Source organism: Lepisma saccharinum, chromosome 8, assembly GCF_977018435.1.
Source record: "Lepisma saccharinum chromosome 8, izLepSacc3.1, whole genome shotgun sequence".
NCBI lineage: Eukaryota > Metazoa > Arthropoda > Insecta > Zygentoma > Lepismatidae > Lepisma > Lepisma saccharinum.
The window spans coordinates 65,813,712-65,836,006 of NC_139236.1; the positions used below are offsets into that span (position 1 = coordinate 65,813,712).

Here is a 22,295-nt window from a genome sequence, read left to right on the forward strand (position 1 = left end):
TCTTTCTGCTATACTTGTAAAAAGTGCATTTGCTAGTTACACACACGATATGCCAGCAGTAACAATAGCAGGGAAGTCATTGGGCGGATTCGAGATCTTCGGAAAACAGTTAAAGATTCGTGGAATTTAATCGAGTACGAAGATGATAACTATTAAAGCAAATACGTTGAATGTTATTATTCTCCAAGTGATAGAAACTACCATGTTAAAGTTTATCTTGATTTATGCAGCTGGCCAGATGCGATGACCCATGAGCTCACAGGCATATAGAGAAAGGCTGTCGGAGATAGGCCAATGAAATTGCCAGAAGTCCTGGTGACCACGCCTTGGCTGGGAGCAGTGTCAATGAAAGGGACGAAGATTGGCTGTCGTAGTCACGTGACACCATTGTGCACTGAGCATAAGGGTTCTAAGGCCATCGTATATGACAAGCTGTATAGTTATGTGTTGACAGACTAAATATAGATATTTCTTCAGTCAAATTTGTTGTGAGAGTATGCACAACTTTTCTGGAGGAGTTGATTTGTCTCTGGTAACGAAAAGATGCTAATCCAGCCAAGGACGTATTTAGGATGGGGAGTACAGGGGGTACGGACCCCCCCGAAAGATTTACTTAATACATAAATGAAGTAATAAAATAACTAAAATTAAATAAGGAAAATGGATTTCGAATGACAGCACCAAAGAAGATTTATGCAAAATGTATTACTACTTATAATAATGTGCATAAAATAGTAACAGAAAGTTTATTTTTAGTCACCTGGCTTAACTTTTCGTAAGCTACTTAACGAATACGAGCTGTTATACCACTATTACTATCAATCCTATTCATCTAATAGAAATACAATATTATTTATTTTGAATATTTTAATTAATACTATTTTAATCTAATTATAATTATTTAATTTAAATATTATTATTATTTATTATTTTGAGGCACTTGGTTCAGACCACTCCGAATTTGATTGATTTGATTGATTTAGTTTATTTTACTTCGCGTTTTGTGCCTTTAGGCTAATTTGCGAAGATGGGGATGAGTGATGAAATGATGAAATTGATGAATGGACATTCACAAACAACCAAGCCCGACCGGGATTTGAACCCGGGACCCTTGGCGTCGCAACAGACCAACCAGACAACAACAGTGGCGCCGAGAGACACGACGCGGCCGGAAAAAAAGTACTACGTGAAACTCTTTCTACTGGCCGCTTCGTTTCTTATCGCGCTGAATTGGTCGCTTCCCCGCTCCCCACTTCCCCTACCAGCTTCTAGAGCGCCCGCCGTAAGAACTGAAAAGAGCTATAACATCTATATTTTACACTCATACTGGAATTTTCCTTTCTTTCAGAGCCGAAACAGATGACTTCTGATTGATCCTCAATTACATGGTAAGTAATATTTTCCAAATGCTTGCAGAAATATGACATATTCATTTTGTGTACGTGGCAACTACGCACCATTTAAAAAGAATAATTCGTTGTGTAGTTCTTCAGAGACAGTTATAGAATGAGGTCTTACAATTCAGTAGTGAGATCTTTTGATTAGCTTCCAATTTCTCTGGTTTGGGTTTACCCAAGTGCACGAGGAATAGTCTCCTAAAGCAACCTTGCTACCTACCACACGATTAGATTAAGGCAAACCGAACAGAATATGTCTAGTCTGTTTTATATGGCGGAGTAGAGGAACTCGTCTCAGTCGCCATCTGTACTCTATCTACGGAAACTGTGGAGAAAGGCCCCGCATAACGGTAGAGAAGGGAAGAAAGCGAATGGACGGATCAAAATAGTGAGCACTGCTGCGAACGGCTGGTATCTACAGCCATGTTTTCCCCTCCATGCATTCAATTACCCTCTCATGCGTTCATTGGTCGACCCCTGTCGAGTCACTACTTGCGCAGAACCTTGCTTTCATTCGGTTGCTCGAGAGATCCCATGGACAGGATATACGTATCTTCTGGTTATGCTTGTATACCTTTATTTCTTTAAACCGATTCATATCCTGTCATTCTTCCTCACTCTCTCTCCTTCATTATTAGCCTCTCCTTCTCAGCTACCATAATCTTGCACCTTCCCAACTTTCACGCTTCCATCTTCCTATATTTGTGCACTCCTTTTCTTTTACCCTTCAATTGCCTCTTGCCTTTACTCACTGTTTCCTCTTTCTAAGTCTTTCACATTTGTATTCTATTTCCGAATTCATCAACTATTCCATTATTTGCCTATACTCAGTCTGACTACACTGCCTTCATCAACATTGCTATAGTGTAGGAGGATCCAACATTTCTCGCTTCCTTATGTATTCTTTATTCTTCTGTACTTCACATTATCCTCTACGAGCTTATCTTCTTCCTTGTTTCATTTTATACTTTATAGTATTGTCACATCTCCTTCAATCATTCTCTTTGTGCAACTTTTTCTACGTACTTATATCCTTCTGCAGGATTAAAATGTTGCTGGCTTTTATTCTTTGTCACATTTTTCTCTTCCTTCTTTTTAGACTATCTCTTGTTTATCTTTTTGGGTGTACTCCATCATTTTTACTGCTCTTCATCTTTCGATGCACACTATTTGCACCTACTTTTATTCTTGTTCTCGGTATGTATTCTTTCCCACTTTGTTTGTTCATGTATTTCTTTCTCTTTATGTGCTTGTCACAGTCTCTTCTACTACCACACAGCTTGTATATTCGTTCTATAATCTTTCTACACTACATTGGTTCAAATGATTATTCATTCCATCTCAGTTCCTGTCTTGTTCTTAAGATTCCTTCTCTTCGTTCCTCTTCTCCATCCCTTCTCTTCGTTCCCTTTCTCCATCCCTTCTCTTCGTTCCTCTTCTCCATCCCTTCTCTTCGTTCCTCTTCTCCATCCCTTCTCTTCATTCCTCTTCTCCATCCTTCTCTTTTTCATCCTCTCCATCCCTTCTCTTCGTTTCTCTTTTCCATCATTTCTCTTTTTTCATCTTCTCCATCCCTTCTCTTCGTTCCTCTTCTCCATTCATTCTCTTAGTTCCTTCTCTCCATTCCTTTTCTTCGCTCCCATTCTCCAATTGTTTTTCCTTTATCTTCTCATTTCTGCCTTTCTCCAATTCTTTTCTTCTTTCTCCGGCTTACTCAGTCCGGAACAGCCCCCAGACGAGGAAGCAAGCTGCACCCTCTCCAGGCTTCTAGGGAGAGTCGTGTTCTCCTTCTCTTCCTATAGATCTCCCGTATTCCTCCGACTCGATGGGAGACAAGAAATGGACAAGTTGGCAAAAGTTCGCTTTTTTTCTCGGCCCCATCGTCGAAATGCGTTCGAGTGGCGAATCGATATTGAAAGGGTCCGAACTCCCCTGTGGCGTCTCCTTCCCCCTCCGACGTCCGTGGGGGGAGCACGAAAGTGGGGGAAGGGGTGTAAGGTCAAAGGTTACGTTTTTTAGCCCGACCGGCTTTTTGGAACTGTCTGCACCATGCTGATCGAGATGTGTGTGTCTCGTTAGAAAGAACCGATTGGGAAGGGAAAATAGAATTTGCACCAGCGCAAATATAAAAGGGTTCACCAGGAAGGAGAGTGACGTTTTATTGAATTAGCTTTATTATCAAAGGTGGCCGGAGGTTTCATTACCGGTGAGGGTTACAGTTCAGTGGCCAGATTCTCATTCTAAAGTTGTCCAGCCTGCCCCCGTGGCGGAGTGGTTAGCACATGGCGCTATGAGGCCAAGGGTCCCGGCCTGGGCATGGATGCTTGTGAGTGGATATCCAGGATTCGGGATTCTGATATGGGGGTCAATAAATCGGATATTATATCCAGTATTCGGGAATCTGATAACTGATATCATTGTGGCCGGCCTTCTTTTTGTCTATTTATCATTATCCCATTGTTGTCATTATACTAGACAAGCAGAAATATGACGGAAGTCGAGGGAATAAAAATTCAAATAAAACACCTCATGGTTTCACTATAGGGTAACTTCGGTGAATAACGCCAGGCGGGAAATAACGCCATTTCAAAGTTTCAACTCTGAAAACATGGACGCATGTAAAGTTAAGGTGTGACTCACCGTTGTGCGATAAACAATGGTGCCTGGTAGCATTGCTGATAAGAACGGTTGCCATTGTCGAGCCTTCATTTAAGAGAAACACTTTGAACAGTGTAGACGTTTGAGTTGAGTTTCGAGGAAAAAGGGTCCACATTTTCATCGCGCCGACAAAGGTGAGTGTTTTTCTATTGTAGGATTAGATTTTAAATGTTAACAATGCTGTACGTACACAATACGTTTATTACGTAAGTGAATGATGTGTGTACGGTTTTCATGGTCGGTATCGTAAGTTTAGAACAGTTGGTTAAACTACAGTCTGTTGTTTCGGGAAATAACGCCATCATCGTGTCGGGGTATAACGCCACTCAATTTAAACTCAAATTTAAGGAAATGTTGATTTCGAAAATAGGTTTATCCTTGCTCAGTTACTTTCGAGGCGTACAGATATTTATTCTCGGATAATTTCCTCTTTCAGATGGCGAGGAAATGTAGAAATATACGGGCCAAATGGTCAGTGGATGACTTGAGGCAAGCTATGGCGGCCATCAAACAAGGGATAGAAGATAGCATGTGCTGCACGTTCCTCGCAGAACTTTGAGGGACTGGGTATCGCGAAAAGACAAAAAAAGACTTTTTTTTTTTCTAATAACTTACTACAGTAATTATTTTTCCTAGTACAGTTTAGTAAAGAAAATGTGAATGTTTTACTTGTAATTAGGATAATGTGAATGTTTTACTTGTAATTATGAACATGGCGTTATTGCCCGACAGGTCTGGAAATAACGCCATTTTGCATTAACACAGAATTTAGTATTTTATTGCTTTCATTATAACAGTGCAATCAATATTTTATTATTACACAATAGAGGAAAGTTCATTCTCCTATACATGTAAGTTTCATGTTCCTAACAATAAAAATGTATGAGTTCTAGAACGAAATGACCAATTGGTGGCGTTAATCACCGAAGTTACCCTACCAGAGGGGCTCGAAACATCGCAAGAACTTCTGAACTCTGTGGTCTACTGTGGAGCTAATCCACCACATGATCTGTCAGCTGCGATGCAGGAAATCGCGGAGAAAGCATCATCCCGCTTGTGAGATCGATGTCACCAGTCATACTCTATTCGTGGGCGGGAATTTCATGACGTCAGAGTTTCAGATTATTGGAATCAATTACGTTTCTGCGCGATCCACGAGCCTTGCAGTGCGTGGTACCCGTTGCGAAGGTAAAATCCTGCGACTTTTCCTCGAAAACCCATTATGTTAACATGGTTACCGCTGTTACTTTCCCAAAGTAATTTGTTTATAAATTAAAAGTTACTGTACCTTGTATTTTCTTGAACTGGTCTAGTGACAATTTTTTTTGGGTGGGGAAAGCATTAACGGCCAAAAGGAGTCCTCAAGTTGGGAGACAAATTTTCTTTTAAAAGATAGGTTAAGTGCAGGACAAGGCAAAAATATAGGGCTATTTGCTATTCCTCCCAACGCTGGCTACTTCCCCACTGAACTGCTACTTACTGACCTTGAGGTGCAGTGTGCAGCTTACTGGCCTTGAGGCGCTGTGTGCGGCTTACTGGCCTTGAGGCGCTGTGTGCGGCTTACTGGCCTTGAGGCGCTGTGTGCAGCTTACTGGCCTTGAGGCGCTGTGTGCAGCTTACTGGCCTTGAGGCGCTGTGTGCTGCTTACTTGCCTTGAGACGCTGTGTGCGGCTTATTGGCCTGGAGGTGCAGTGTGCGGGTGGGAATCGCTAACTTGCCTTCACAAGTGCACGCTAGTTGCCCAAGCCTCGTGTAGATGGAGATTTTGTTCTTACTAAATGCATGATCAAATTCTCGAGGTGCGCATTAGTGAAACGAAAGTGGTTTCAAAATATTAATTCGCGAATTTTGCTATTAATAAATCTCGAATTTCGAAAACTTGCTTTACAGGCAACTAAGATAAAAACAATGCGTTGATTTTGAGCGATTCAGGTGTGACTTTCTGCAGTGTTGTGTTATTAAATCATGACAGAGTTACAAACAGGACGTAATCTAGCTCTTTAAGCGATTTATGAGTTGAATATGCAGATACTGACGTGCAGTAGACAATACTCTCTCTCTCTCTCTCTCTCACTCTCACATATACACATTCAATAGATAAATTTGTTAACATGGCGAATATTGCCCTTTTCTTAGTAGTGCATGTTATTGACACCAGATGGCATTGGTCATACTTGTTTGCAAACTTTCTATTTTTCAATAATTTTAAGTATTGAATCCATAGTTCTCAAATCCAATATTTCGTGCTACATCCAGGATATGCATGTGTACCTGAGAGAAAGATATAAAAGAAAACGCCGATCCTTTTGATCTCTCTTCTGGGCGAATCTCTCACAAGTGCATTTTCCTGGTCCAGCTACAAGAAGCCGTACCTGATAACAGCTTTCCCGTTATCGTAGAATTTCCTACACGACAAAGGGGATACGTTGACGAGCAAGAATTGAAGGATGCTTCTGAAAGAGGTTCCTGGACCAAGCATCTCTCCAGAAGCTTCTCCGAAAGTGTTTCCATCCACTGAAAGAAAACATAACGCCATCAACATGGTATGTCCAGAAAAAAAAGACTTGAAAAAATTACACCGTGGAAACTTATCTTGTTTTTTTCTAGTTTCAGTGATGAAAAAACGGCAATGTTGCCGTTATATTTTGTTCTGCGTGGCTTCTTGTTGTATTTGTTGCATTTGGCGTTCAATTTGGCGAATCGCGGCGATGAGGATGAATGGTGATTGCTGATAATACACACACAAAACACGGTACATAGCACACACACGGGATTATTCTGGCTGTGGATTCCTGGTGTCAGTGTCTCGTTTGAGTGTATGAATGCGCTTTCTAGCGTGTGCTGGGTAAAATAGAGATTAAGATTATTCCTTACACCTCTACAAGACTCTTGTTCAGTCCATCGTTATTGGATTAACATATGTTGATCCAAGAAGAACTGGCGGAGATCGTTATGAGAGTGTTGTATTAATGTAAAATATTTCAACGAATGTCACTCCGACAAATTAAGAAGCTAATTAAGTTCAAGTAATGGGTTCAGACAGGTTAAGGATTAAAGTTAACGTTGAAATTCAGCACATTGTCGTGTTTCGCGCGAAATTCTAGCGAATTATGACATGTCACGTGACCACCTTTCCATTTAAGAAAAGGAAGTTGACCCCAAGATGGCGGCCATGGTGATAACCTATCCTGAACCGGTTCTTCTCTTTCCTATATCATGAATTGGGACGTTTGATTCTTGTTTTCCCATCCATAATCCGCCTGGGTTTCCGGGTTCGAATCCCGGCTTGGTCATGGGCGTTTTTTCTGAGTGTCGCTTCATCAATTTCTTCTGATTTCTAATTTCATTCTTATATTTTGCTATTTTCCCCTACCTTTGACGTTCATTTTTGTTTTTAAAACAAAGCAGGACCAAAAAGATGATTATAACCTCACAAATTCCCTCTGACAAACGCCACTGAACTTAGTATTTGAAAGGGAACTGGTTGCAATTTGGTAACGTTTCCAAATAATTAATGATTTTCTCAAGTTTTCTAGGAGCATTTGGAAGTCACGTGATTAGTTGCTGAAAGCATTAGGGAGCTTATTTGAACTCTGAGTCCCACATTTGACCCACAAACTAACAACAAATCATCTAGAGATGTTAAAACCCCTTTGCACCCCACGCACGTCACATAGATGGCAGCAGTAGTCCGTATCCAAGGCGACAGTAAATGGATGGCTACGGAATGTAAAAAATTAATTCTGCAGAAACCATGCAGTACGTAAATGTTAAGCCTCTGAAGTATATCTTAAAAAACATTTTAAAAAATCGAACCATGCAAGAAATGCGTGTGTACCGTGGTTATTTCGGAAGTATGACAATTGGAACTTTGGCCGTTTATGTTCCAAACAGGTTTTTAAGCTATTGTGTAGAATTAAAGAAGGCAGTTTCAGCCCATACTTCCTTAATTTGGTTGATAGATTGATTGAGTTGATGTTTTAAGTCCACTTTATGCACAGTAAGGCTAATCGGGAGTGAACCTGCAGTTTAAAGTGAGATCCGAGCAACCATGTTCCTCCACCGGGTATCGAACCTTCCTTAATTTGAGTAAACTATTACAATTTAGTGGTATGTATCGGCTCACTTAAAATTTCCTTTTTTCTTCTAAAACTTAATTCATTTTGTTATCGCTAGATGGTAGTGCATTTAACAAGCAAAATGATATCATGCCGTTTTATCAAATCGTTACTCAAACATCATTTTAATTAGAAATGTGTTAAGTTTTATTTTCCTAAATAGTCCGTAATGAATGTACGGCTGTTGATCAATTTGAATTTTTAAACAATAATAGTTTAAACGTTCTCATGGCATTTTGTCTGTAATTTCAGTTAAAAATATACAGTGCTTGTGACAAATCTTTAGGTTAATATTCGGGTTCAGCTGACGATTAAGTTATTGGGATGGAAACTGTGCCATTCGGAAAAAAGTGAAGTCTAGAAGATGAACTCTGAAAACTATCTTGAATTTCTACCTCGAGGGCGCGTTCGTCGAGTGGGGTCTTTTGAGAATTTGCCGCGTTAGCTTCGAACTCTTTTGGAACAAGGCGAGTAGCGAAGGACATGAATGGATCAAAGGGTTGCTGCAGCAGCGGGGAAAAGAAAGAAATAGGAAGATAAAGATTGCAAGAAGAAGCAGAAAAGCTTGTAAAATGAAAATGGACAGATGCAGCGCAAAACTTGACTCGTTGAAATCGACTCCCCGATCAATAAGATATCCAGGCTACTACCTTAGAAAGACAACGACCTTATAATATCACTACCGACTCCACACTCTCGGATCTAGTCGGTGGATTACACCCTCGGAATGAAGACATGAAGATAATAATGAACAGAACCTCATCGTGGCGTCGTTACCGACATCCAACCCTCCCCCCTTTCCGAAAACACCCTCTCCGTTATCGCGAGATCTAGCGCAAGTTCATCTAAGTAATGTACTTACCGAAGCTGACACCATATTCAATGCTTTCCGTTAATCTACCCGTCTTATCTCTTGCAGAATGGATTTTAACTGGAGGTTTAACCCTTGGTTAAATCATAACCGGCACGTTTCCCTTGCACTGCGAGGAAATTGAAAGATATTTCTGGTGAATTCCTGATTCTGCGATGGGATTTGGTCGCATGGAAGTCACGTCTCAGATTCGTTGCAGCCTGAGTCTCCATCGAAAGTGGATGTTCATTCTGGAGGTTAAAATAAATAGGTTCTCGCTGTTGTTACCTAGAAGTTTACTCTTGCGTGATGTCCTTCGATGCAAACAAATGCGAGCCAATCTTCGTGACGAAGTGGCTGGTACAGCGCGCTACGATGGCAGGGAACCCGGGTTCGAAACCCGGTCTGGGCATGGTTATTCTTTATAAGTGTCCCTTCATCACTTTAATCATATCATTACTCATCCTCAGCGTCGCATTTGGTCTAAAGTGACTGAAAAGCGACGCTAAATAACAAAATGAAGCAAATAAATGTGAAAACTTGTTTGGGGTCGGAATCACTGAATTGCACCCCGAATCGGAAATCTACACCTGAAAGACTTCTTTCGAATGACCCTCAATCACATATTTTCCGGCACATCCTTGGGTGTGATATCGGTACAGAAGTTACCAATTGAGATGAAAATCAGGATGTGTGAACGTGAGTATTTAGAGATAGGTTAAATGCAATGGCGGCGGTTAGGAGAGCATGGGGGCAGTTGCCCACACCTATTGCGACATTTTGCCCCCGCAACATCGCCTCTTAATGCTAAACCTTGTCTACCAAGAGAAAGTCAACTCTCCTTGCCCTCGCAGTTTTGGCCGCCAATCTCCGCCACTGCTTAAATGTATTGTTTATTAAGCAAATACAACACAGGAGTTTGTGACTTGAGATGGAACTGAGAACGAACGAGGCATTCCTGACACGACAATTTTTTTGTTGGGGTGATGGGAAGATAATAATTAACTCTTTTTTGTTAAATATTCAATAATTTGTGTCATTTGGATCCACTATTAGTTATTGAAAGAATAAGTTACTTTAGGGATAACAGCGTAATCTCTCTTGAGAGATCACATCGACAGGAGGGGTTGCAACCTCGATGTTGGATTAAGATAAGTATTTGGAAGCCGAGATGACAAAAGGCGTGCATTTGCAACCCGAGACGAGAGATAGGCGTGCATTTGCAAGCCGAGACGAGAAAAAGGCATACATTTGCAAGCCCAGACGAGAAAGTGCCATGCATTTGCAAGCCGAGGCGAAAATAGCCATGCATTTCCAAGCCGAGACGAGAAAAGGGCATGCATTTGCAATCCGAGACGAGAAAGAGGCGTGCATTTGCAATCCGAGACGAGAAAGAGGCGTGCATTTGCAAGCCAAGACGGCAAAGAGGCGTGCATTTGCAAGCCGAGACGAGAGATAGGCGTGCATTTGCAAGCCGAGACGAGAAAAAGGCATACATTTGCAAGCCGAGGCGAAAAGAGCCATGCATTTCCAAGCCGAGACGAGAAAAGGGCATGCATTTGCAATCCGAGACGAGAAAGAGGCGTGCATTTGCAAGCCGAGACGAGAAAGAGGCGTGCATTTGCAAGCCGAGACGAGAGATAGGCGTGCATTTGCAAGCCGAGACGAGAGATAGGCGTGCATTTGCAAGCCGAGACGAGAAAGAGGCGTGCATTTGCAAGCCGAGACGAGAATGAGGCGTGCATTTGCAAGCCGAGACGAGAATGAGGCGTGCATTTGCAAGCCGAGACGAGAAAAAGGCATACATTTGCAAGCCGAGGCGAAAAGAGCCATGCATTTCCAAGCCGAGACGAGAAAAGGGCATGCATTTGCAATCCGAGACGAGAAAGAGGCGTGCATTTGCAAGCCGAGACGAGAAAGAGGCGTGCATTTGCAAGCCGAGACGAGAGATAGGCGTGCATTTGCAAGCCGAGACGAGAGATAGGCGTGCATTTGCAAGCCGAGACGAGAAAGAGGCGTGCATTTGCAAGCCGAGACGAGAAAGAGGCGTGCATTTGCAAGCCCAGACGAGAGATAGGCGTGCATTTGCAAGCCGAGACGAGAGATAGGCGTGCATTTGCAAGCCGAGACGAGAAAAAGGCATACATTTGCAAGCCGAGACGTGAAAGAGCCATGCATTTGCAAGCCCAGACGAGAAAGTGCATGCATTTGCAAGCCGAGGCGAAAAGAGCCATGCATTTCCAAGCCGAGACGAGAAAAGGGCATGCATTTGCAATCCGAGACGAGAAAGAGGCGTGCATTTGCAATCCGAGACGAGAAAGAGGCGTGCATTTGCAAGCCGAGACGGGAAAGAGGCGTGCATTTGCAAGCCGAGACGAGAGATAGGCGTGCATTTGCAAGCCGAGACGAGAGATAGGCGTGCATTTGCAAGCCGAGACGAGAAAAAGGCATACATTTGCAAGCCGTGGCGAAAAGAGCCATGCATTTCCAAGCCGAGACGAGAAAAGGGCATGCATTTGCAATCCGAGACGAGAAAGAGGCGTGCATTTGCAATCCGAGACGAGAAAGAGGCGTGCCTTTGCAAGCCGAGACGAGAAAGAGGCGTGCATTTGCAAGCCTAGACGAGAGATAGGCGTGCATTTGCAAGCCGAGACGAGAGATAGGCGTGCATTTGCAAGTCGAGACGAGAGATAGGCGTGTATTTGCAAGTCGAGACGAGAGATAGGCGTGCATTTGCAAGTCGAGACGAGAGATAGGCGTGCATTTGCAAGCCGAGACGAGAGATAGGCGTGCATTTGCAAGCCGAGACGAGAAAAAGGCATTGATTTGCAAGCCGAGACGAGAAAGAGCCATGCATTTCCAAGCCGAGACGAGAAAAGGGCATGCATTTGCAATCCGAGACGAGAAAGAGGCGTGCATTTGCAAGCCGAGACGGCAAAGAGGCGTGCATTTGCAAGCCGAGACGAGAGATAGGCGTGCATTTGCAAGCCGAGACGAGAAAAAGGCATACATTTGCAAGCCGAGGCGAAAAGAGCCATGCATTTCCAAGCCGAGACGAGAAAAGGGCATGCATTTGCAATCCGAGACGAGAAAGAGGCGTGCATTTGCAAGCCGAGACGAGAAAGAGGCGTGCATTTGCAAGCCGAGACGAGAGATAGGCGTGCATTTGCAAGCCGAGACGAGAGATAGACGTGCATTTGCAAACCGAGACGAGAAAGAGGCGTGCATTTGCAAGCCGAGACGAGAAAGAGGCGTGCATTTGCAAGCCCAGACGAGAGATAGGCGTGCATTTGCAAGCCGAGACGAGAGATAGGCGTGCATTTGCAAGTCGAGACGAGAGATAGGCGTGCATTTGCAAGCCGAGACGAGAAAAAGGCATACATTTGCAAGCCGAGACGAGAAAAGGGCATGCATTTGCAATCCGAGACGAGAAAGAGGCGTGCATTTGCAATCCGAGACGAGAAAGAGGCGTGCATTTGCAATCCGAGACGAGAAAAGGGCATGCATTTCCAAGCCGAGACGAGAAAAGGGCATGCATTTGCAATCCGAGACGAGAAAGAGGCGTGCATTTGCAATCCGAGACGAGAAAGAGGCGTGCATTTGCAAGCCGAGACGGGAAAGAGGCGTGCATTTGCAAGCCGAGACGAGAGATAGGCGTGCATTTGCAAGCCGAGACGAGAGATAGGCGTGCATTTGCAAGCCGAGACGAGAAAAAGGCATACATTTGCAAGCCGTGGCGAAAAGAGCCATGCATTTCCAAGCCGAGACGAGAAAAGGGCATGCATTTGCAATCCGAGACGAGAAAGAGGCGTGCATTTGCAATCCGAGACGAGAAAGAGGCGTGCCTTTGCAAGCCGAGACGAGAAAGAGGCGTGCATTTGCAAGCCTAGACGAGAGATAGGCGTGCATTTGCAAGCCGAGACGAGAGATAGGCGTGCATTTGCAAGTCGAGACGAGAGATAGGCGTGCATTTGCAAGTCGAGACGAGAAATAGGCGTGCATTTGCAAGTCGAGACGAGAGATAGGCGTGCATTTGCAAGCCGAGACGAGAGATAGGCGTGCATTTGCAAGCCGAGACGAGAAAAAGGCATTGATTTGCAAGCCGAGACGAGAAAGAGCCATGCATTTCCAAGCCGAGACGAGAAAAGGGCATGCATTTGCAATCCGAGACGAGAAAGAGGCGTGCATTTGCAAGCCGAGACGGCAAAGAGGCGTGCATTTGCAAGCCGAGACGAGAGATAGGCGTGCATTTGCAAGCCGAGACGAGAAAAAGGCATACATTTGCAAGCCGAGGCGAAAAGAGCCATGCATTTCCAAGCCGAGACGAGAAAAGGGCATGCATTTGCAATCCGAGACGAGAAAGAGGCGTGCATTTGCAAGCCGAGACGAGAAAGAGGCGTGCATTTGCAAGCCGAGACGAGAGATAGGCGTGCATTTGCAAGCCGAGACGAGAGATAGGCGTGCATTTGCAAGCCGAGACGAGAAAGAGGCGTGCATTTGCAAGCCGAGACGAGAAAGAGGCGTGCATTTGCAATCCGAGACGAGAAAGAGGCGTGCATTTGCAAGCCGAGACGGGAAAGAGGCGTGCATTTGCAAGCCGAGACGAGAGATAGGCGTGCATTTGCAAGCCGAGACGAGAGATAGGCGTGCATTTGCAAGCCGAGACGAGAGATAGGCGTGCATTTGCAAGCCGAGACGAGAGATAGGCGTGCATTTGCAAGCCGAGACGAGAAAGAGGCGTGCATTTGCAAGCCGAGACGAGAAAAGGGCATGCATTTGCAAGCCGAGACGTGAAAGAGCCATGCATTTCCAAGACGAGACGAGAAAAGGGCATGCATTTGCAATCCGAGACGAGAAAGAGGCGTGCATTTGCAATCCGAGACGAGAAAGAGGCGTGCATTTGCAATCCGAGACGAGAAAGAGGCGTGCATTTGCAAGCCGAGACGTGAAAGAGCCATGCATTTCCAAGCCGAGACGAGAAAAGGGCATGCATTTGCAATCCGAGACGAGAAAGAGGCGTGCATTTGCAAGCCGAGACGAGAAAGAGGCGTGCATTTGCAAGCCGAGACGAGAGATAGGCGTGCATTTGCAAGCCGAGACGAGAAAGAGGCGTGCATTTGCAAGCCGAGACGAGAAAGAGGCGTGCATTTGCAAGCCCAGACGAGAGATAGGCGTGCATTTGCAAGCCGAGACGAGAGATAGGCGTGCATTTGCAAGTCGAGACGAGAGATAGGCGTGCATTTGCAAGCCGAGACGAGAAAAAGGCATACATTTGCAAGCCGAGACGAGAAAAGGGCATGCATTTGCAATCCGAGACGAGAAAGAGGCGTGCATTTGCAATCCGAGACGAGAAAGAGGCGTGCATTTGCAATCCGAGACGAGAAAAGGGCATGCATTTCCAAGCCGAGACGAGAAAAGGGCATGCATTTGCAATCCGAGACGAGAAAGAGGCGTGCATTTGCAATCCGAGACGAGAAAGAGGCGTGCATTTGCAAGCCGAGACGGGAAAGAGGCGTGCATTTGCAAGCCGAGACGAGAGATAGGCGTGCATTTGCAAGCCGAGACGAGAGATAGGCGTGCATTTGCAGGCCGAGACGAGAAAAAGGCATACATTTGCAAGCCGTGGCGAAAAGAGCCATGCATTTCCAAGCCGAGACGAGAAAAGGGCATGCATTTGCAATCCGAGACGAGAAAGAGGCGTGCATTTGCAATCCGAGACGAGAAAGAGGCGTGCCTTTGCAAGCCGAGACGAGAAAGAGGCGTGCATTTGCAAGCTTAGACGAGAGATAGGCGTGCATTTGCAAGCCGAGACGAGAGATAGGCGTGCATTTGCAAGTCGAGACGAGAGATAGGCGTGCATTTGCAAGTCGAGACGAGAGATAGGCGTGCATTTGCAAGTCGAGACGAGAGATAGGCGTGCATTTGCAAGCCGAGACGAGAGATAGGCGTGCATTTGCAAGCCGAGACGAGAAAAAGGCATTGATTTGCAAGCCGAGACGAGAAAGAGCCATGCATTTCCAAGCCGAGACGAGAAAAGGGCATGCATTTGCAATCCGAGACGAGAAAGAGGCGTGCATTTGCAAGCCGAGACGAGAGATAGGCGTGCATTTGCAAGCCGAGACGAGAGATAGGCGTGCATTTGCAAGCCGAGACGAGAAAGAGGCGTGCATTTGCAAGCCGAGACGAGAAAGAGGCGTGCATTTGCAAGCCCAGACGAGAGATAGGCGTGCATTTGCAAGCCGAGACGAGAAAAAGGCATTGATTTGCAAGCCGAGACGAGAAAGAGCCATGCATTTCCAAGCCGAGACGAGAAAAGGGCATGCATTTGCAATCCGAGACGAGAAAGAGGCGTGCATTTGCAAGCCGAGACGGCAAAGAGGCGTGCATTTGCAAGCCGAGACGAGAGATAGGCGTGCATTTGCAAGCCGAGACGAGAAAAAGGCATACATTTGCAAGCCGAGGCGAAAAGAGCCATGCATTTCCAAGCCGAGACGAGAAAAGGGCATGCATTTGCAATCCGAGACGAGAAAGAGGCGTGCATTTGCAAGCCGAGACGAGAAAGAGGCGTGCATTTGCAAGCCGAGACGAGAGATAGGCGTGCATTTGCAAGCCGAGACGAGAGATAGGCGTGCATTTGCAAGCCGAGACGAGAAAGAGGCGTGCATTTGCAAGCCGAGACGAGAAAGAGGCGTGCATTTGCAATCCGAGACGAGAAAGAGGCGTGCATTTGCAAGCCGAGACGGGAAAGAGGCGTGCATTTGCAAGCCGAGACGAGAGATAGGCGTGCATTTGCAAGCCGAGACGAGAGATAGGCGTGCATTTGCAAGCCGAGACGAGAGATAGGCGTGCATTTGCAAGCCGAGACGAGAGATAGGCGTGCATTTGCAAGCCGAGACGAGAAAGAGGCGTGCATTTGCAAGCCGAGACGAGAAAAGGGCATGCATTTGCAAGCCGAGACGTGAAAGAGCCATGCATTTCCAAGCCGAGACGAGAAAAGGGCATGCATTTGCAATCCGAGACGAGAAAGAGGCGTGCATTTGCAATCCGAGACGAGAAAGAGGCGTGCATTTGCAATCCGAGACGAGAAAGAGGCGTGCATTTGCAAGCCGAGACGTGAAAGAGCCATGCATTTCCAAGCCGAGACGAGAAAAGGGCATGCATTTGCAATCCGAGACGAGAAAGAGGCGTGCATTTGCAAGCCGAGACGAGAAAGAGGCGTGCATTTGCAAGCCGAGACGAGAGATAGGCGTGCATTTGCAAGCCGAGACGAGAAAGAGGCGTGCATTTGCAAGCCGAGACGAGAAAGAGGCGTGCATTTGCAAGCCCAGACGGGAGATAGGCGTGCATTTGCAAGCCGAGACGAGAGATAGGCGTGCATTTGCAAGTCGAGACGAGAGATAGGCGTGCATTTGCAAGCCGAGACGAGAAAAAGGCATACATTTGCAAGCCGAGACGAGAAAAGGGCATGCATTTGCAATCCGAGACGAGAAAGAGGCGTGCATTTGCAATCCGAGACGAGAAAGAGGCGTGCATTTGCAATCCGAGACGAGAAAAGGGCATGCATTTCCAAGCCGAGACGAGAAAAGGGCATGCATTTGCAATCCGAGACGAGAAAGAGGCGTGCATTTGCAATCCGAGACGAGAAAGAGGCGTGCATTTGCAAGCCGAGACGGGAAAGAGGCGTGCATTTGCAAGCCGAGACGAGAGATAGGCGTGCATTTGCAAGCCGAGACGAGAGATAGGCGTGCATTTGCAGGCCGAGACGAGAAAAAGGCATACATTTGCAAGCCGTGGCGAAAAGAGCCATGCATTTCCAAGCCGAGACGAGAAAAGGGCATGCATTTGCAATCCGAGACGAGAAAGAGGCGTGCATTTGCAATCCGAGACGAGAAAGAGGCGTGCCTTTGCAAGCCGAGACGAGAAAGAGGCGTGCATTTGCAAGCTTAGACGAGAGATAGGCGTGCATTTGCAAGCCGAGACGAGAGATAGGCGTGCATTTGCAAGTCGAGACGAGAGATAGGCGTGCATTTGCAAGTCGAGACGAGAGATAGGCGTGCATTTGCAAGTCGAGACGAGAGATAGGCGTGCATTTGCAAGCCGAGACGAGAGATAGGCGTGCATTTGCAAGCCGAGACGAGAAAAAGGCATTGATTTGCAAGCCGAGACGAGAAAGAGCCATGCATTTCCAAGCCGAGACGAGAAAAGGGCATGCATTTGCAATCCGAGACGAGAAAGAGGCGTGCATTTGCAAGCCGAGACGAGAGATAGGCGTGCATTTGCAAGCCGAGACGAGAGATAGGCGTGCATTTGCAAGCCGAGACGAGAAAGAGGCGTGCATTTGCAAGCCGAGACGAGAAAGAGGCGTGCATTTGCAAGCCCAGACGAGAGATAGGCGTGCATTTGCAAGCCGAGACGAGAAAAAGGCATTGATTTGCAAGCCGAGACGAGAAAGAGCCATGCATTTCCAAGCCGAGACGAGAAAAGGGCATGCATTTGCAATCCGAGACGAGAAAGAGGCGTGCATTTGCAAGCCGAGACGGCAAAGAGGCGTGCATTTGCAAGCCGAGACGAGAGATAGGCGTGCATTTGCAAGCCGAGACGAGAAAAAGGCATACATTTGCAAGCCGAGGCGAAAAGAGCCATGCATTTCCAAGCCGAGACGAGAAAAGGGCATGCATTTGCAATCCGAGACGAGAAAGAGGCGTGCATTTGCAAGCCGAGACGAGAAAGAGGCGTGCATTTGCAAGCCGAGACGAGAGATAGGCGTGCATTTGCAAGCCGAGACGAGAGATAGGCGTGCATTTGCAAGCCGAGACGAGAAAGAGGCGTGCATTTGCAAGCCGAGACGAGAAAGAGGCGTGCATTTGCAATCCGAGACGAGAAAGAGGCGTGCATTTGCAAGCCGAGACGGGAAAGAGGCGTGCATTTGCAAGCCGAGACGAGAGATAGGCGTGCATTTGCAAGCCGAGACGAGAGATAGGCGTGCATTTGCAAGCCGAGACGAGAGATAGGCGTGCATTTGCAAGCCGAGACGAGAGATAGGCGTGCATTTGCAAGCCGAGACGAGAAAGAGGCGTGCATTTGCAAGCCGAGACGAGAAAAGGGCATGCATTTGCAAGCCGAGACGTGAAAGAGCCATGCATTTCCAAGCCGAGACGAGAAAAGGGCATGCATTTGCAATCCGAGACGAGAAAGAGGCGTGCATTTGCAATCCGAGACGAGAAAGAGGCGTGCATTTGCAATCCGAGACGAGAAAGAGGCGTGCATTTGCAAGCCGAGACGTGAAAGAGCCATGCATTTCCAAGCCGAGACGAGAAAAGGGCATGCATTTGCAATCCGAGACGAGAAAGAGGCGTGCATTTGCAAGCCGAGACGAGAAAGAGGCGTGCATTTGCAAGCCGAGACGAGAGATAGGCGTGCATTTGCAAGCCGAGACGAGAAAGAGGCGTGCATTTGCAAGCCGAGACGAGAAAGAGGCGTGCATTTGCAAGCCCAGACGAGAGATAGGCGTGCATTTGCAAGCCGAGACGAGAGATAGGCGTGCATTTGCAAGTCGAGACGAGAGATAGGCGTGCATTTGCAAGCCGAGACGAGAAAAAGGCATACATTTGCAAGCCGAGACGAGAAAAGGGCATGCATTTGCAATCCGAGACGAGAAAGAGGCGTGCATTTGCAATCCGAGACGAGAAAGAGGCGTGCATTTGCAATCCGAGACGAGAAAAGGGCATGCATTTCCAAGCCGATACGAGAAAAGGGCATGCATTTGCAATCCGAGACGAGAAAGAGGCGTGCATTTGCAATCCGAGACGAGAAAGAGGCGTGCATTTGCAAGCCGAGACGGGAAAGAGGCGTGCATTTGCAAGCCGAGACGAGAGATAGGCGTGCATTTGCAAGCCGAGACGAGAGATAGGCGTGCATTTGCAGGCCGAGACGAGAAAAAGGCATACATTTGCAAGCCGTGGCGAAAAGAGCCATGCATTTCCAAGCCGAGACGAGAAAAGGGCATGCATTTGCAATCCGAGACGAGAAAGAGGCGTGTATTTCCAATCCGAGACGAGAAAGAGGCGTGCCTTTGCAAGCCGAGACGAGAAAGAGGCGTGCATTTGCAAGCCTAGACGAGAGATAGGCGTGCATTTGCAAGTCGAGACGAGAGATAGGCGTGCATTTGCAAGTCGAGACGAGAGATAGGCGTGCATTTGCAAGTCGAGACGAGAGATAGGCGTGCATTTGCAAGCCGAGACGAGAGATAGGCGTGCATTTGCAAGCCGAGACGAGAAAAAGGCATTGATTTGCAAGCCGAGACGAGAAAGAGCCATGCATTTCCAAGCCGAGACGAGAAAAGGGCATACATTTGCAAGCCGAGACGTGAAAGAGCCATGCATTTGCAAGCCCAGACGAGAAAGTGCATGCATTTGCAAGCCGAGGCGAAAAGAGCCATGCATTTCCAAGCCGACACGAGAAAAGGGCATGCATTTGCAATCCGAGACGAGAAAGAGGCGTGCATTTGCAATCCGAGACGAGAAAGAGGCGTGCATTTGCAAGCCGAGACGGGAAAGAGGCGTGCATTTGCAAGCCGAGACGAGAGATAGGCGTGCATTTGCAAGCCGAGACGAGAGATAGGCGTGCATTTGCAAGCCGAGACGAGAAAAAGGCATACATTTGCAAGCCGTGGCGAAAAGAGCCATGCATTTCCAAGCCGAGACGAGAAAAGGGCATGCATTTGCAATCCGAGACGAGAAAGAGGCGTGCATTTGCAATCCGAGACGAGAAAGAGGCGTGCCTTTGCAAGCCGAGACGAGAAAGAGGCGTGCATTTGCAAGCCTAGACGAGAGATAGGCGTGCATTTGCAAGCCGAGACGAGAGATAGGCGTGCATTTGCAAGTCGAGACGAGAGATAGGCGTGCATTTGCAAGTCGAGACGAGAGATAGGCGTGCATTTGCAAGTCGAGACGAGAGATAGGCGTGCATTTGCAAGCCGAGACGAGAGATAGGCGTGCATTTGCAAGCCGAGACGAGAAAAAGGCATTGATTTGCAAGCCGAGACGAGAAAGAGCCATGCATTTCCAAGCCGAGACGAGAAAAGGGCATGCATTTGCAATCCGAGACGAGAAAGAGGCGTGCATTTGCAAGCCGAGACGGCAAAGAGGCGTGCATTTGCAAGCCGAGACGAGAGATAGGCGTGCATTTGCAAGCCGAGACGAGAAAAAGGCATACATTTGCAAGCCGAGGCGAAAAGAGCCATGCATTTCCAAGCCGAGACGAGAAAAGGGCATGCATTTGCAATCCGAGACGAGAAAGAGGCGTGCATTTGCAAGCCGAGACGAGAAAGAGGCGTGCATTTGCAAGCCGAGACGAGAGATAGGCGTGCATTTGCAAGCCGAGACGAGAGATAGGCGTGCATTTGCAAGCCGAGACGAGAAAGAGGCGTGCATTTGCAAGCCGAGACGAGAAAGAGGCGTGCATTTGCAAGCCCAGACGAGAGATAGGCGTGCATTTGCAAGCCGAGACGAGAGATAGGCGTGCATTTGCAAGTCGAGACGAGAGATAGGCGTGCATTTGCAAGCCGAGACGAGAAAAAGGCATACATTTGCAAGCCGAGACGAGAAAAGGGCATGCATTTGCAATCCGAGACGAGAAAGAGGCGTGCATTTGCAATCCGAGACGAGAAAGAGGCGTGCATTTGCAATCCGAGACGAGAAAAGGGCATGCATTTCCAAGCCGAGACGAGAAAAGGGCATGCATTTGCAATCCGAGACGAGAAAGAGGCGTGCATTTGCAATCCGAGACGAGAAAGAGGCGTGCATTTGCAAGCCTAGACGAGAGATAGGCGTGCATTTGCAAGCCGAGACGAGAGATAGGCGTGCATTTGCAAGTCGAGACGAGAGATAGGCGTGCATTTGCAAGTCGAGACGAGAGATAGGCGTGCATTTGCAAGTCGAGACGAGAGATAGGCGTGCATTTGCAAGCCGAGACGAGAGATAGGCGTGCATTTGCAAGCCGAGACGAGAAAAAGGCATTGATTTGCAAGCCGAGACGAGAAAGAGCCATGCATTTCCAAGCCGAGACGAGAAAAGGGCATGCATTTGCAATCCGAGACGAGAAAGAGGCGTGCATTTGCAAGCCGAGACGGCAAAGAGGCGTGCATTTGCAAGCCGAGACGAGAGATAGGCGTGCATTTGCAAGCCGAGACGAGAAAAAGGCATACATTTGCAAGCCGAGGCGAAAAGAGCCATGCATTTCCAAGCCGAGACGAGAAAAGGGCATGCATTTGCAATCCGAGACGAGAAAGAGGCGTGCATTTGCAAGCCGAGACGAGAAAGAGGCGTGCATTTGCAAGCCGAGACGAGAGATAGGCGTGCATTTGCAAGCCGAGACGAGAGATAGGCGTGCATTTGCAAGCCGAGACGAGAAAGAGGCGTGCATTTGCAAGCCGAGACGAGAAAGAGGCGTGCATTTGCAAGCCCAGACGAGAGATAGGCGTGCATTTGCAAGCCGAGACGAGAGATAGGCGTGCATTTGCAAGCCGAGACGAGAAAAAGGCATACATTTGCAAGCCGAGACGTGAAAGAGCCATGTTCCAAGCCGAGACGAGAAAAGGGCATGCATTTGCAATCCGAGACGAGAAAGAGGCGTGCATTTGCAATCCGAGACGAGAAAGAGGCGTGCATTTGCAAGCCGAGACGGGAAAGAGGCGTGCATTTGCAAGCCGAGACGAGAGATAGGCGTGCATTTGCAAGCCGAGACGAGAGATAGGCGTGCATTTGCAAGCCGAGACGAGAGATAGGCGTGCATTTGCAAGCCGAGACGAGAAAGAGGCGTGCATTTGCAAGCCGAGACGAGAAAAGGGCATGCATTTGCAAGCCGAGACGTGAAAGAGCCATGCATTTCCAAGCCGAGACGAGAAAAGGGCATGCATTTGCAATCCGAGACGAGAAAGAGGCGTGCATTTGCAATCCGAGACGAGAAAGAGGCGTGCATTTGCAAGCCGAGACGTGAAAGAGCCATGCATTTCCAAGCCGAGACGAGAAAAGGGCATGCATTTGCAATCCGAGACGAGAAAGAGGCGTGCATTTGCAAGCCGAGACGAGAAAGAGGCGTGCATTTGCAAGCCGAGACGAGAGATAGGCGTGCATTTGCAAGCCGAGACGAGAGATAGGCGTGCATTTGCAAGCCGAGACGAGAAAGAGGCGTGCATTTGCAAGCCGAGACGAGAAAGAGGCGTGCATTTGCAAGCCCAGACGAGAGATAGGCGTGCATTTGCAAGCCGAGACG

The 22,295-nt window shown here is 47.2% G+C and overlaps 1 protein-coding gene across 3 annotated transcripts in view; it reads left to right on the forward strand.

The window, feature by feature from the left end:
* Positions 1-22,295, forward strand: part of cpx (synaptic transmission protein complexin) — a 1,041,575-nt gene that overhangs the window by 264,886 nt on the left and 754,394 nt on the right. For all 3 annotated transcript variants that reach the window (XM_083126798.1, XM_083126799.1, XM_083126800.1), the window contains one exon: positions 1,349-1,388. The gene's annotated coding sequence lies outside the window, so the exon portion shown is untranslated. The remainder of the gene's footprint in view (positions 1-1,348; positions 1,389-22,295) is intronic.